At 43.1% G+C, this 15,452-nt stretch overlaps 1 protein-coding gene across 1 annotated transcript in view; it reads left to right on the plus strand.

Annotated features, from left to right (window-relative positions):
- The first annotated feature begins 12,290 nt into the window (after positions 1-12,290).
- Positions 12,291-15,452, plus strand: part of RHOBTB1 (Rho related BTB domain containing 1) — a 113,191-nt gene continuing 110,029 nt past the window's right edge. The window contains exon 1 of the mRNA XM_044296582.1: positions 12,291-12,334. The gene's annotated coding sequence lies outside the window, so the exon portion shown is untranslated. The remainder of the gene's footprint in view (positions 12,335-15,452) is intronic.

Genomic DNA, 15,452 nt, shown 5'->3' on the forward strand with positions numbered 1-15,452 from the left:
ATGCATAACGGAATGCATTTAGAGGCATTCCATTATTCATTCCGTCATAATAGAAGTCTATGGGCTGCAAAACAGATCCGTCCCATTTCCATTATGCAGGGGAGTCCTCTTCTGCATAACGGAAACGGGACGGATCCGTTATGCAGGCCATAGACTTCTATTATGACGGAATGAATAATGGAATGCCTCTAAAGGCAGGTTTGGATACTCTTTAAAGACATTTATTGCTCTGCTAGATTTATATCAAGTTGACAGCTCAAGGGGAGTGTATTTTCAGCTGCAGCTCAGGGGGCGTGTCTCAGCTCTCCCTATCACAGCTCAGGAGGCAGATGAAGGAAGAAACTGAGCATGTGCGGCCTTCTCAGTGAGCAGGTCAAAAAAATTTGATATAAAACAAACAGCAGGTGGCGCTATACAGATACATTTTATTGAATAACTCAGTGGCTATGCTATATTTTTAATTACTTGCAATTACAAAAGTATTGAGATCCAGGTGCTGGTTTTAAAACTATACAATATTTTTTGTGGGATATACAATATTTTTTGTGGGACAACTCCTTTAACCCCTTAAGGACTTAGGGCGTACCGGTACGTCCTATTTCCCGAATCCTTAAGGACTCAGGGCGTATCGGTACGTCCTTAGTTTAAATCGCGATTGCGGCACCGCAGGGGTTAATCCGAACAGGATGCCGGCTGAAATCATTCAGCCGGCATCCTGTCCCCCCCCCCCCCGTATCGGCGATTGCCACAAACCGCAGGTCAATTGAGACCTGCAGTTTGCTGAGTTTTCTGATCCCCACAGTCCCTGACCACGGGGATCAGAAACTTTATTGTGCAGAAACTATAGATTTTTCACACCCCCTGCACCCCTGAATGATTTGATGCCGGCGGGTGGTGCAGGGGGGGGTGTTACAGGCGGTGCGGGCAGTGCGGCAGACGGGATCACGATCCCCTGCCCGCCTCCTCTTGAATATTCATTGGTGGCCAGTGGGTATACCAGAGTGTCAGCACATTGCTGACACTCTGGTATAAACGGCTGACATCTGTGCAGATGTCAGCCGTTTAACCCTTTCCATAACGCGGTCCGTACGGACCGCGGTATGGAAAAGGTTAACAGTCAGGGTCAGGGAGCTCCCTCTCTTTGCAGCCCCCAGACAGGATGGTGTCACAGAAGGAGGGAGCCACCCTCCTTACCCTTCCCAGTCTGCTCAGTTGTGGCCACAATGAGCAGACGGAGAAGGTTTCCATGGCAACAGGACGCCTTCACAGGCATCCTGCTGTCCATGGTGCTGAACAGATCTGTGCTAAAGGCATAGATCTGTTCAGACAAAGTGTAAGTAAAATACAGTACAATACACTATATAGAAGAATCCTGATCAGTTTTATCCTAATGTATTCTGAATGGAGTGAAATCCGTTCAGGATGCATCAGGATGTCTTCAGTTCCGGAACGGAACGTTTTTTTGGCCGGAGAAAATACAGCAGCATGCTGCGCTTTTTGCTCCGGCCAAAAATCCTGAAGACTTGCCGCAAGGCCGGATCCGGAATTAATGCCCATTGAAAGGCATTGATCCGGATCCGGCCTTAAGCTAAACGTCGTTTCGGCGCATTGCCGGATCCGACGTTTAGCTTTTTCTAAATGGTTACCATGGCTGCCGGGATGCTAAAGTCCTGGCAGCCATGGTAAAGTGTAACGGGGAACGGGGGAGCAGCATACTTACCGTCCGTGCGGCTCCCGGGGCGCTCCAGAGTGACGTCAGGGCGCCCCAAGCGCATGGATCACGTGATCACATGGCACGTCATCCATGCGCATGGGGCGCTCTGACGTCATTCTGGAGCGCCCCGGGAGCCGCACGGACTGTAAGTATACCGCTCCCCCGCTCCCCGCTCCTACTATGGCAACCAGGACTTTAATAGCGTCCTGGCTGCCATAGTAACACTGAAAGCATTTTGAAGACGGATCCGTCTTCAAATGCTTTCAGTACACTTGCGTTTTTCCGGATCCGGCGTGTAATTCCGGCAAATGGAGTACACGCCGGATTCGGACAACGCAAGTGTGAAAGAGGCCTTATACAGACATCAGACCCACTGGATCTTCAAGAACCAAGTGGGTCTGGGTCCAAAAAAGTAAAAAAAATGTAAAGATAAAAAAACACATTTATCACTGAATAAAAAAAATATAAAAAAATACACTACACATATTAGGTATCGCCGCGTCCGTAACGACCTGATCTATAAAATGTTCATGTTACTTTCCCCGCACGGCGAACGCCATAAAAAAATAAACTATGAGAAAATTTAAATTTTGCCCACCTTACTTCCCAAAAAAGGTAATAAAAGTGATAAAAAAAAGTCGCATGTACGCCAAAATAGTACCAATCAAACCGTCATCTCATCCCGCAAAAATCGTACCCTACCCAAGATAATCGCCCAAAAACTGAAAAAACTATGGCTCTTAGACTATGGAAACACTAAAACATTTTTTATTTTTGTTTCAAAAATGAAATAATTGTGTAAAACTTACATAAATAAAAAAAAAAGTATACATATTAGGTATCGCCGCGTCCGTATCAACCGTCTCCATAAAAAATATCACATGATCTAACCTGTCAGATGAATGTTGTAAATAACAAAAAAAACTGTGCCAAAAAAGCTATTTCTTGTTACCTTGCCGCACAAAAAGTGTAATATAGAGCAACCAAAAATCATATGTACCCTAAACTAGTACCAACAAAACTGCAACCCTATCCCGTAGTTTCTAAAATGGGGTCACTTTTTTTGAGTTTCTACTCTAGGGGTGCATCAGGGGGGCTTCAAATGGGACATGGTGTCAAAAAAAACCAGTCCAGCAAAATCTGCCTTCCAAAACCCGTATGGCATTCCTTTCCTTCTGCGCCCTGCCGTGTGCCCGTACAGCAGTTTACGACCACATATGGGGTGTTTCTGTAAACTACAGAATCAGGGCCATAAATAATGAGTTTTCTTTGGCTGTTAACCCTTGCTTTGTAACTGGAAAAAAAAATGGAAAATCTGCCAAAAAAGTGAAATTTTGAAATTTTGAAAAAAGTTAAATTTTGAAATTGTATCTCTATTTTCCATTAAATCTTGTGCAACACCTAAAGGGTTAACAAAGTTTGTAAAATCATTTTTGAATACCCTGCGGGGTGTAGTTTCTTAGATGGGGTCACTTTTATGGAGTTTCTACTCTAGGGGTGCATCAGGGGGGCTTCAAATGGGACATGGTGTCAAAAAAAACTGTCCAGAAAAATCTGCCTTCTAAAAACCATACGGCGCACCTTTCCCTCTACGCCCTACTGTGTTCCCGTATAGTAGTTTACGGCCACATATGGGGTGTTTATGCCAACTACAGAATCGGGGCAATAAATATAGCATTTTGTTTGGCTGTTAACCCTTGCTTTGTTACTGGAAAAAAAGGATTAAAATGGAAAATTTGCCCAAAAATCTAAATTCTGAAATTTTAACACCATTTGCCATTAACTCTTGTGGAACACCTAAAGGGTTAACAAAGTTTGTAAAATCAGTTTTGGATACCTTGAGGGGTGTAGTTTCTCAGAATGGCCTGGATAAGTCAAAGCGTTTTAAAGTTATCAGCACTTAAAGGGAACCTGTCACCAGTTTTCTGATGTCCTAAGGGCAACATAAATAAGTGATTGCTTAGCAAAATGATGGGTCACTTTCTTTAATTGACCCAGTCAATCTGCCAACATCTTGTATTGAAAAGCTCCAGCTGATAATGATGAGTCATGAATATTCATGAGCTCCTGACTCTCCCCGCCCACCTGCTGCTGAATGACAGTTTGTTTCCATAGGAATCAGCAGCAGTTTGGCAGGGGAGTGGCTATAGCTCTGAATTAAATATACGCTGGACTCAATGACATCACGCCGGACTCGAATCAGCTCATTAGCATGCGGCATCTTTGTGTGTATATTATGAGGTAACCATCTGTCACACCAGTAAGTTAATGCATCTAAGGTACTTTTTAGTAGTTAATGATTGTATATAATTAGTTAGATTATAATCAAATATCCACATGACAGGTTCCCTTTAAAGTGACACTGGTCAGATTTGCAAAAAATGGGCAAGTCCTTAAGGTGAAATAGGGCTGAGTCCTTAAGGGGTTAAAGAAAAGTAATAATACTGAATTAAGAGTTAAATTAATACTTTACTTTAATGAAGGTTAATAATACAATGTTATTAAATATAGAAATAGTATATATATATATATATATATATATATATATATAGTGATATAATGTCCTTCTTGTGCAATTGTTATACAAAGGATAAAGAACGCAAATCACCGACTGAGTAATTATACCTGCTCGCTAATTTCTTTTGGCAGCAGAAAGTTTCTTTGAGAAAAAAGCACACAGGCGCCATTTGCGACAAAACTGCTCCAACTCCCACTTCTGATGCGTCAACCTCCACAACGATGGGTTGAGACACCTTGGGTTGCATCAGAATGGGAGCGGAAGCAAAACATTCCTTTATAGCAGAAAAAGCCTGTAATGCTTATTCCGACCAGACTGAGAAGTCTAAACCCACCCTAGTCATATCAGTCAAAGGCTGGACAATAGTGGAATAATTCAGGATACATTTTCTGTAGTAATTAGTAAAACCCAAAAACCGCATCAGAGCTTTCTGATTCTCCGGCCGATCCCATTCCAGTACCACACTGACCTTTTCAGGATCCATGAGAAAACCTGAGGCAGAAAGTAAGTAACCCAGAAACTGCAGCTCCTGGACAGCAAACACACATTTCTCCAACTTAGCATACAATTTATTCTCCCGAAGGATCGATTATACTTGTCTTAAATGATCCTGCTGAGTCTCCATATCGGGTGAGTAAATCAGTATGTCATCGAGGTAAATAACGCAAAGAGGAGAATAGAGAACAAGGCGGCACTGCCTCCACTGGTATCGCCGATGTGGGCTGGTAGCATGCGGTATTAAGAATCCTGTCGGTGGTGCTCAGCAACAAAAAGCAAACATCAAGTGGCAGTCAATCATGAAGGTAAGAAGAAAATAGACAGCGTTGCGGCACTCACCAGGATAAAAAGTCTTTATTGTGGCTTCCTTAGAAGGAGAAACATGTGGGTCCAGAGGCGGATACACTGTTGCGGGCGGCGACGGCCGTTTCGCGCGTGGGATCGCGCTTCCTCAGGCCGCTGAATACGTCATGACGCTAATGCGGTTTATATAGAGGCAGACAGGGTTCGGCCGGCGCCGTCATCCACAGCTGTTCGCCCCTGGAAGTAATGACATCTAAAAACAAGCGCACAGCAGTGACGTAATACATGTCAAAAAAAGGTAATAGCACAAATACCTAATTCAATATGTTAATCTGCATGCATCTCCACAAAACGGGGGATGTACGCAGAGGTGCGGATACTCAGAAGAAGACATATATAAAAAGACAACATATATTATATGTCTCTAAACCGGGGGAGCGGGGGCGCACAATATGAGTGTAGAATTCCATGCGAATGCATGGATAGAGGGATCCAGCACTATAACACAGACGTAGAATGAGGAAATAGAAAAGAAATATAAAAATAAAGGCCAACTCGTGACTAAGCATAGAGGAGCAAGGACATAAGAACATGTATATCAAAGGTGCGAGTTGTTGCTTACAGGAAGACAGACATGTCATTTCTGTCATTCATGCCTGCTGGGCCCATTGCGCCTGTCTGAATGATCCACCTTGCCTCCCTCTGCAGGAGTAGACGATGCCGGTCCCCACCACGAGGGATAGGACGGACATGTTCCACCCCTGCAAAGGAGAGGCAACGCGGTTGAGCATCATGGGCGGCCCGAACATGATCAATAAGGCGGGGGCTACCTCTTCCTGATCTAATAGACCCAACATGCTCGCGTATCCGTTCAAACAGGGGACGTATGGTCTTACCCACATAAAAACGTCCACACGGGCAGAAGATCACGTAAACAACAAAAGGGGTGCGACAATTAATAAAATCTCGCACAGTGTGCGTGATACCTCCAAAAGTTAAATGCTTGCTGCATGTATTGAGTGTACAAAACGAGCAGTGACCGCATTTAAAGTTGCCCTTGGGTTTACCCAACCACGTCTCGTTCTTAGGTGTGGAAAACACACTATTGACGAGTTTATCCTTTAACGTGGGGCATCTCTTAAATGCGATCAGGGGTTTCTCGCTCGTTACACTGTTTAGGGAGGAATCCCCCTTTAAAAGGTCCCAATTTTGATTAATTACTTGCTTAACCATGTCTGCCGCTGCACTATATTGGAAAGAAAATGCAAAACGTGAAGGTGCAGAGTTGACAGTTCTTTCTTTGAGTAAGGAGGCACGGTCCAACTTAGCTGCCCTACGCATGGCTGCTGAAACATCTTTCGACGGATAACCCCTATCCAGGAGTCTCCTACGGAGTTCCAATGCCTGTTTGTAAAAACTTTCATCTGTGTCATTAATCCTACGGAGACGAATAAATTGACCGTAAGGAACAGCACGCTTGACCGAGGTTGGATGAAAGCTGGTCTGGTGGAGGAGGGAGTTGGTGGCAGTAGACTTACGGTGGCCACTAGTGTGTATAGTGCCATCCTTAACAGTCACTTGTACATCCAGGAAGTCTAGGGATTCACTGCCAAATTTGAGGTAAATAACAACAAATCTCCCCACCAAATGATGAAAAATGTAATTTATAAAGTGCTGGAAGACTGCCGGGGCATTAGTCAAACCAAAGGGCATGACCAGACTCTCAAAGTGGCCCTCACGGGTATTGAAGGCAGTCTTCCATTCATCCCCTTTCCTGATTCTTATCAGATTATAAGCCTCTCTCAAATCCAACTTGGAAAACACCTTGGCTCCGACAGTCTGATCAAATAAATCCGGGATAAAGGGAAGAGGATAAGGATCACGGACAGTAGTGAGATTCAGTTCCCGGAAATCTAGACATGGTCTATGGGTCCAGTCTTTTTTTTTTAACAAAAAAGAAGCAAGCTGCCATAGCTAATGAACTTTATCACAATATGCTAATTTTTTTAGAAGGATCTGTACACATCAGTTGAGCTATACTAGTGTACCAGCAGTATAATAACTTGCATTGTTGCATTATCAGAGATTATTTCACCCAGAATTCGGATGTAGTTTGGGATTAAGTGTCAAAGTCTTCAATAATCATTAAACAGTATATCTTCAGTACTTTATCAGAGGTTTGATGCTATAGTACAAAAATTAAGCTGTTAGAGATTTTAATGTTTGTACATACAGGGGTTTAAGGCTGTATTACACTGGCCGATATTTCAGTCGATAATCCCTAACGAGCGTTCGCATGAATGTTCGTTACCAATCCTCATTCAGTTTAATACTGTTGCCAATTCCGATGAACAAGCAAACGCTCATTCATTAGGCAAATCTGATATTTAAGCATGCTTGCCGCCAGCAGATCATGCTGTCTAATAGGGATCTGCCACCGGCAAACCACTAGACCAGGCAGGCTCAAACTGCGGCCCTCAAGCTGTTGCAAAACTAGAACTCCCAGCATTCTTGGACAGCCTACAGCTATCAACCTACAGCAGGGCATTGTGGGAGTTGTAGTTTTATAACAGCTGGAGGGCCGCAGATCCCTGCACTAGACAGTATGGGATCCAGTGATGACATAGTGATCGCTCCTCCCCATGTGGAGGAAATCACTGCATGTAATAGCAGCAGTCTCCTCCACTAGCAAGCAGACGATTTCCGGGAGGGAATGCATCCCTCCCGACAATAGCTTGCTGATCTGCATGTCTAATGCAAGCTTTAGTTTAAAGGGGTTGTTTGACTTCAGCAAGTGACATTTATTATGCAGAGGAAGTTAATACAAGGCATTTACTAATGTATTGTTACTGTCTATATTGCTTCCTTTGCTGGCTGGATTCATTTTTCCATCACATTATACACTGCTAATTTCCATGGTTATGTCCACCCTGCAATCCAGCAGTGGTGGTCATGCTTACACACTATGGGAAAAAGCATTGGCTTCTCTGGTGACTTGGACCGTGGAAGTGCACATAGGCTACTGTTTTTATCTATAGTGTGCAAGCATGGCCACCACTGCTGGATTGAAGGGTCGTGAAAATGAAAAATTTGGGGCTAAAGCAACATTTTATTGGAAGAAACAAAACTTTTTTACAGCCAAGTGTTTCCAAATTCCGTAAAATGCTTCAAGGGTCAAAGTGCTCAGTACCCCCTTAATATATTCTTTAAGGGGTGTAGTTTCCAAAATGGGGTTACTTTAAGGGTTTCCACTGTAGGGGTAAGTCAGGGTCTCTTTATGTACAAAATGGTGCCTAAAAACCATTCTAGCAAAATCTGCCTCCAAAATACATATGGCGCTCCTTTCCTTCTGACCACTGCCACGTGACCATAGAGCAGTTGACCACCACATATGGGGTATTTCTGTAAACTGCAGAATCAGAGTAATATATATTGAGGTTTATTTTGCTGTTAAAAATCACAGAATGAAGTGGCCTAAATGGGAGTGCTCAAAACTCCAAAACACTGTAGCGTGTTTATACCCGGGGGAGGAATCCCTCCGCATGTGGACCACATGCACCACAAAAACATCCTACACAAGATGGAATAATATGTGGATGAGAATATAAAAATTCATAAATCATTGCAAAAGGTGCACCACAATAATATGCTACTGACAATACTGGCCAAACCCTTACGCTGATGTTAAAAACTGAGACTTTGGCCAATATATTCCAGTCAGAATACAGCGGATCACATGCGGAGGGATTGCACTTCCTCCCATTTAGGCCACTTCATTCTGTGATTTTTTTCTTGATATATATGGTGTGTGCCATACTTTATTGTTGGTAACATTCTGTGCACCTGGTAGCCTGTGTTACATGGCCTGTTATAGGTGGGGCTCGCAGCCTCCTCCTACCCTCCCATTGTATTACTGATCTTACTATAGAGGTATGTGGGAGTGGGAGTTGGACCTCAGTACCTATGGGACTGTGTTCACACACTGTAGGTAGGTTAGCGGTAGGACCCATGCCACACTGAGATTATTTTGCTGTTAACCCTTGCTGTGTTGCATGAAAAAATTGAGCAAAAAAAATCTACCCAAAAAGTTTAATTTTGAAATTTCACCTCCATTTTCCGTTAATTCTTGTGGAGCACCTCAAGGGTTAACAAAGTAACATCAGTTTTGAATAATTTGAAGGGTGTAGTGGGGTCATTTATGTGTGGTTTCCATTATGTAAGCCCCTCAAAATCACTTTAAAACTGAATTGGTGCTTACAAAAATGGTTTTCGAAATTTTGGTGAAAATTTGAAAAAATGCTTCTAAACTTCTAAGCCTTCTAACGTCGTCAAAAAATAAAATGACATTTACAAAATTATGCCAACATAAAGCAGACATATGGGGATCGTTGATTAATGAACCATGTTATGAAGTATTACTATCTGTCTTAAAAGTAGAGACATTCAAATTTAGAAAATTGTGAATTTTTACAAATTTTTGGTAAATTTGGGATTATTTTATAAATAAAGGTGAAATATATTGATTCAGATTTACCACTGTCATGAAGTACAATGTGTCACGAGAAAACAATCTCAGAATGGCTTTGATAAGTAAAAGCGTTCCAAAGTTATTACCACATAAAGTGACATGTCAGATTTGCACAAATCGGCCTGGGATTTAAGGTGAAATGTGGGCAGGTACTGAAAGGGTTAAGTTTGCTATTCAGTCATGATCAGCTGCTTGTGATTACGTATATGTGTCCTGACTGTACTTTGGTGCTTTGTACCGGATTTTTGGCCTTCTTGTTAACCTTCTGTCTACTGACCATTGCTTGTTTTCTTGATTAATCCCTCATCTGTTGAATTGGCTTCTACTTATTATCCTGGTATTCTGGCCGTGGAAAGTCTCTGGATTAACCCCTTATCTGATGTTTGGGACCCATCGATTTCTCTTGGTTCTGACCCTGATTGTCTACTATTCTTTTAACCCTGATCATTCTGGGTGTGCTTCTAGCAAGCTTGCATCTGTTTTCTTCCTTACACTGCAGCTGTATAATGAATGGTTCCTTATCAGCTAAGTCCAACTGCCCTTAAGGCCGGCTCTAGTGAAGGATCTAGGGGTAGCCTTAGCGTCCTACCTACCAAAGTGGTTAATAAATACTGGTAGTGGTTCCGGATGGTGACCATAGTATTTCCTTAAACAGCCATTACCAGCGCTGCTGCTGCATGTATTCTGTTCTGTTCAGTCCATGTTATCATAGATGCAACTAATCTATTTGCTGGCTGAAGGAAAAAGTAAAGGTGGCCATACACATAAGACAGAACTAGGTTGATGCTTGAACAACCATTGAACAATCATCTCGTAAATTATGGTTTCGATGACACAGCAAAAAAACATTTTAGTTCATATTGACTGTTATGGTCATTCAAACTGACCACACATTTCAATGACACCGGATGAAGAATGAACAATCTCTCTGGAAACATTCTTTCAATAAAATGATCTTTCATCTACGAACAATATTTGTCTGAATGACGGATCTACTGTCCAACTGTCGGACGAAAATTTCAACTATCACCAACTTCCTTTCAGAGGACTATAGTCTATCATTAATTGACTAAAAGACTGTTGTCACAGATGGTGTTGCAGAAAACTAGAAGTCACAAATAAAGATCCAACTGACTTGATCCTAAACTAAGGAACATATGGGTGAGCCCTATAAAAGCCCTAGAGCTCTCCCTGACTGCTCAGCCAATGCAAAGATCTTAATGATAGAAAATTGCATGCCCTTGTACCTAGACTGAGTGACACCTGAAAACCCTACAATAGTGAGGGGACACGACCACCGGCTCCCTGCACTTAATACGGAGGGAGTCAGGGTCACCTAGAATCAAGCCAACAGGAAAACACAAATAAAGGAAAATACTTATCTGGGGAACCAGCAGTTGCAGCATCTAGCAGTGAGCACAAGCCAGGAAGTTGTATAAACCGCAAAGTGATGCAGTATGGGAGGGGATATAAAGGGATGCAATCAGTGCAACTAGATGACAGCTGAGAGAGGGAAACGAGATGACAAAACAAAACAAAAAGAACCTCAAGCAAAAGATACTGAAGAACGTCTGTCAGAGCTTCTCAGAGATCTGGCGGTGACAACTGTTCATTGTTGAATTTCTGCTAACAAACCATTTTTTTGTGGAAATTGTCTGTTTTCACAACTAATGTGTATGGATACATTAAAATGCCCCCTCCGTTCCATACCGAAATTAGAGATGAGAAGTGCAAAGATGAATTATGTACCTCATCACTGCGGACTGCAATCGGCTGCAGTAAAATCAAAATGGACTTTTATATCCTGGGAGCGCAGTGGAGCCGGCGAGGCCGGGAAGAGAAGGAATTGGAAGCTATTGTTGGAATGAAGGTAAGTATCCCTTAACAGGTCTGCCCAATAGGAATGGGGAGTTGCCAACCCCCCCTTCCTTCTCTAAAGGTGCACAATCCATTTGAAGCCATGTTCCCAAGCAATCTATTTTATCCAACGAAAACTGAAATCGGAGAATATATCTGCACGTGTTACAATGCATGTTTCATATGAATTTGACCTATGGCAGTGATGGCTATTACCTTCGGTACTCCAGCTGTGGTAAAACTACGACTCTCAGCATGCTCCATTCATTTGTATGGAGTTCTGAGAACAGGGGGCATCTTGGGAGTCGTAGTTTTACCACAGCTGGAGTTCCGGAGGTTAGCCATCACAGACCTATGTGAAATAGCACAGCTGTTCTAAAAATAATTGTATGAATTATGCCGAGGATTTAATAACAAATACACACAAGGGCACACAAGCACATTGGATTAAAAATACCAATGCAAAAATGCTGCCTGAAGAAGAATAAAAGTTGTGTAAATAGGGGCATGCGTGGGTTTTTATTCACTAGCATGACCTGCTGCAGATTTTTCCTGCCACTGTTATGCCATAGGTCTGTGATGGCTAACCTGGGGAAACATGTTGAGCATAAGCACTTCTACTAATGGTAGCAGATCACATCAGGTGACAGGCTGCTTGTTTGCTAGGCAGAGACCTAATTATACTTTAGTGAACAGTCTACTGTATCAACGATCCTGATAAAGTGCACGAGGACAGCTGTGTTTACAAACTGTTTTGCAAGAGAAAATGAAATTGTAGGTGTGTTATGGGTGTGACACCCTCACAAGGGGCCTGGTCTAGACCGAGAAGGAGCTTGTATAGGGGAGGAAGTGTAAAACAGGTGATATAGAGACAGATGGTGACTGCTGGAGAGATCACTGTGACTTTTCACTCCAGGTATGGCTCCTATAAGCATTCTCTATGCAAAATGCACCTCCATAAGATCATTTGTTGTTGGCGGGTCAATAGTTTTGCACACAGGTTTATATTTTGCACTTGTTTAATAGTTTTGAAGGAACAAATGGACTTTCTAGAAAGGAGCTGTTACTGCCCTGATAGCAATGAAACAGACTGGACCGATGAATTTTGCTAATTTTTCTAGTGTTTGCATTTCTGTGCAGACAGTTGTGGACAGTGCAAGGCACCTACAGTCACTTTGTGCATAGCCCATCCCTAAAGCTGTCAGAATAGTGCATGCTGGTGGCTCTCCTCTAATCAGCTTCTCCCAGAGCAGTCTCGAAGGATAATGATTGGAGAAGAATAGCTGACAGACAAGGATTTCCTTCTGCTGCCTATTGACTATAACAGCTTACAGTACAGAGGGAGCTCTCCACCTGCTGGTTTAAAGGGATTGTTTTATATGACAAGTCTTATCTGTCCTATTAGGTACCGAAAAGAGTTGTTTCTGCCCGGGAGAAGTCGACAGTGTCATCCATTAATTTGATTAGTTGCCTCGTAATAAGATATTTACAACTTTCCCAAGATGCAGTTTTTTGCAGGATCAGCAGGAACTATTTCTGTCAGCCAGAACATAGATTGGGTTTCTCATTTTCAAAAACATTTATTTATCTAAGCAGATTCAACTACATATGATATAATAAATATCACTTAAAATATTAATAAAAAAAAATTACCTGTGTAAATAACTACGCGAGTTACCCCACCATTGTTATGTATGCATCAGTCTTCCATAGATCACCTTGCTTATTGTAATAAGAGGAATTTGTTTTTAAGAATTTTGGGCTTTTTTTCTTTTTTCATACCATTAAAAGCTAAATACAAAATATTGTCTCTCTGTAAAAGTCAACACAGAGAGATAAAACTCAGGGATCCCATTTTTATTTTACTGCTGCTGTGAGGGAAAGATGTTATCTGTTAAAGGTGTTGTGTCTCTAGCAAATACAGGTGAAACTCGAAAAATTAGAATATCGGGCAAAGTTCATTGATTTCAGTAATGCAACTTAAAAGGTGAAACTAACATATGAGAGACTCATCACATGCAGAGCGAGATATTTCAAGCATTTATTTGTTATAATTTGGATGATTATGGCTTACAGCTTATGAAACCCCAAAGTCACAATTTTAAGGTACGCTTTGTTCAGGGGGTATGGACTAATTAGCTGACTACAGTGTGACACTTTGAGCCTAGAATATTGAACCTTTTCACAAAATTCTATTTTTAAGCTTCATTAATGCAATTCCTTTTAATTTGTATTAGGCCTCATGCACACAACAGTATTTTTTCACGGTCCGCAAAACGGGGTTCCGTTGTTCCGTGATCCGTGTCCGTTTTTCTTCCATGTGTCTTCCGTGATTTTTGGAGGATCACCAGACACAAAGGAAAGTTTAAAAAAAAGTCGTTTTGGTGTCCGCCTGGCCGTGAGGAGCCAAACGGATCCGTCCTGACTTACAATGCAAGTCAATGGAGACGGATCCGTTTGACGTTGACACAATATGGTGCAATTGCAAACGGATCCGTCCCCCATTGACTTTCAATGTAAAGTCAGGTTTCCCTATCAGAGTTTTCTCTCATCCGATGATATATTTTAACTTGAAGCATCCCCATCACCATAGGAACGCCTCTATGTTAGAATATACAATCGGATTTGAGTTACATCGTGAAAACTCAGATCCGACAGTATATTCTAACACAGAGGCATTCCCATGGTGATGGGGACGCTTCAAGTTAGAATATACTAAGAACTGTGTACATGACTGCCCCCTGCTGCCTGGCAGCATCCGATCTCTCACAGGGGGCTGTGATCTGCACAATTAATCGGCACCTGAGGGGTTAATTGAGCATATCATACCCCCTGTAAGAGATCAGGGGCTGCCAGGCAGCAGCGGGCAGACCCCCCTCCCTCCCCAGTTTTAAATTATTGGTGGCCAGTGCGGCCCCCCCTCCCTCCCTCTACTGAATAAATTTCATTGGTGGCCAGTGTGGCCCTCCGGCACCCCCTCCCTCCCTCTACTGTATTAATTTTATTGGTGGCCAGTGCGGCCCCCCCTCCTTCCCTGTATTGTATTTATATCATTGGTGGCCAGTGTGCGGCCTCCCCTCCCCCGCCCCATCATTGGTGGCAGCGGAGAGTTCCGATCGGAGACCCAGTTTAATCGCTGGGGCTCCGATCGGTAACCATGGCAACCAGGACGCTACTGCAGTCCTGGCTGCCATGGTTACTTAGCAATATTAGAAGCATTATACTTACCTGTGCTGTCTGTGACCGACCAGGCGCTCCTCCTACTGGTAAGTGACAGGTCTGTGCGGCGCATTGCTTAAAGCCGGTCACAGACAGCGCAGGTAAGTATAAGGCCGCACTGGCCACCAATGAAATTAATACAGTAGAGGGAGGGAGGGGGGCCGGGGGGGCCGCACTGGCCACTAATGAAATTAATACAGTAGAGGGAGGGGGGGTCTGACCCCTGCTGCCTGGCAGCCCCTGATCTCTTACAGGGGGCTATGATACACACAATGAACCCCTCAGTTGTGGGGCCTCCGGGGTTAATTGTGCGGATCACAGCCCCCTGTAAGAGATCGGGTGCTGCCAGGCAGCAGGGGACATTTCGTAGTATATTCTAACTTGAAGCGCCCCATCACTATGGGTATGCCTCTGTGTTAGAATATACTGTCGGATATGAGTTTTCACCAAGTGAAAACTCAGCTCTGAAAAATCTTTTATGCAGACGGATCTTCGGACCCGTCTGTATGAAAGTAGCCTATGGACACGGATCACTGACGCGGATGACAATCTTGTGTGCATCTGTGTTTTTTCACTGACCCATTGACTTGAATGGGTCCGTGAACCGTTGTCCGTCAAAAAAATAGGACAGGTCCTATTTTTTTGACGGACAGGAAACACGGATCACGGACGCGGATGAACAACGGTGCATTTTCCAAGTATTCAATGAACCCATTGAAAGTCAATGAGTCCGCAGAAAATCACGGAAAACGGAACAACGGACACGGATGCACACAACGGTCGTGTGCATGAGGCCTTGCTGAAATAAATGGACT

Source organism: Bufo gargarizans, chromosome 6 (genome assembly GCF_014858855.1).
Source record: "Bufo gargarizans isolate SCDJY-AF-19 chromosome 6, ASM1485885v1, whole genome shotgun sequence".
In the NCBI taxonomy this organism is placed as follows: domain Eukaryota; kingdom Metazoa; phylum Chordata; class Amphibia; order Anura; family Bufonidae; genus Bufo; species Bufo gargarizans.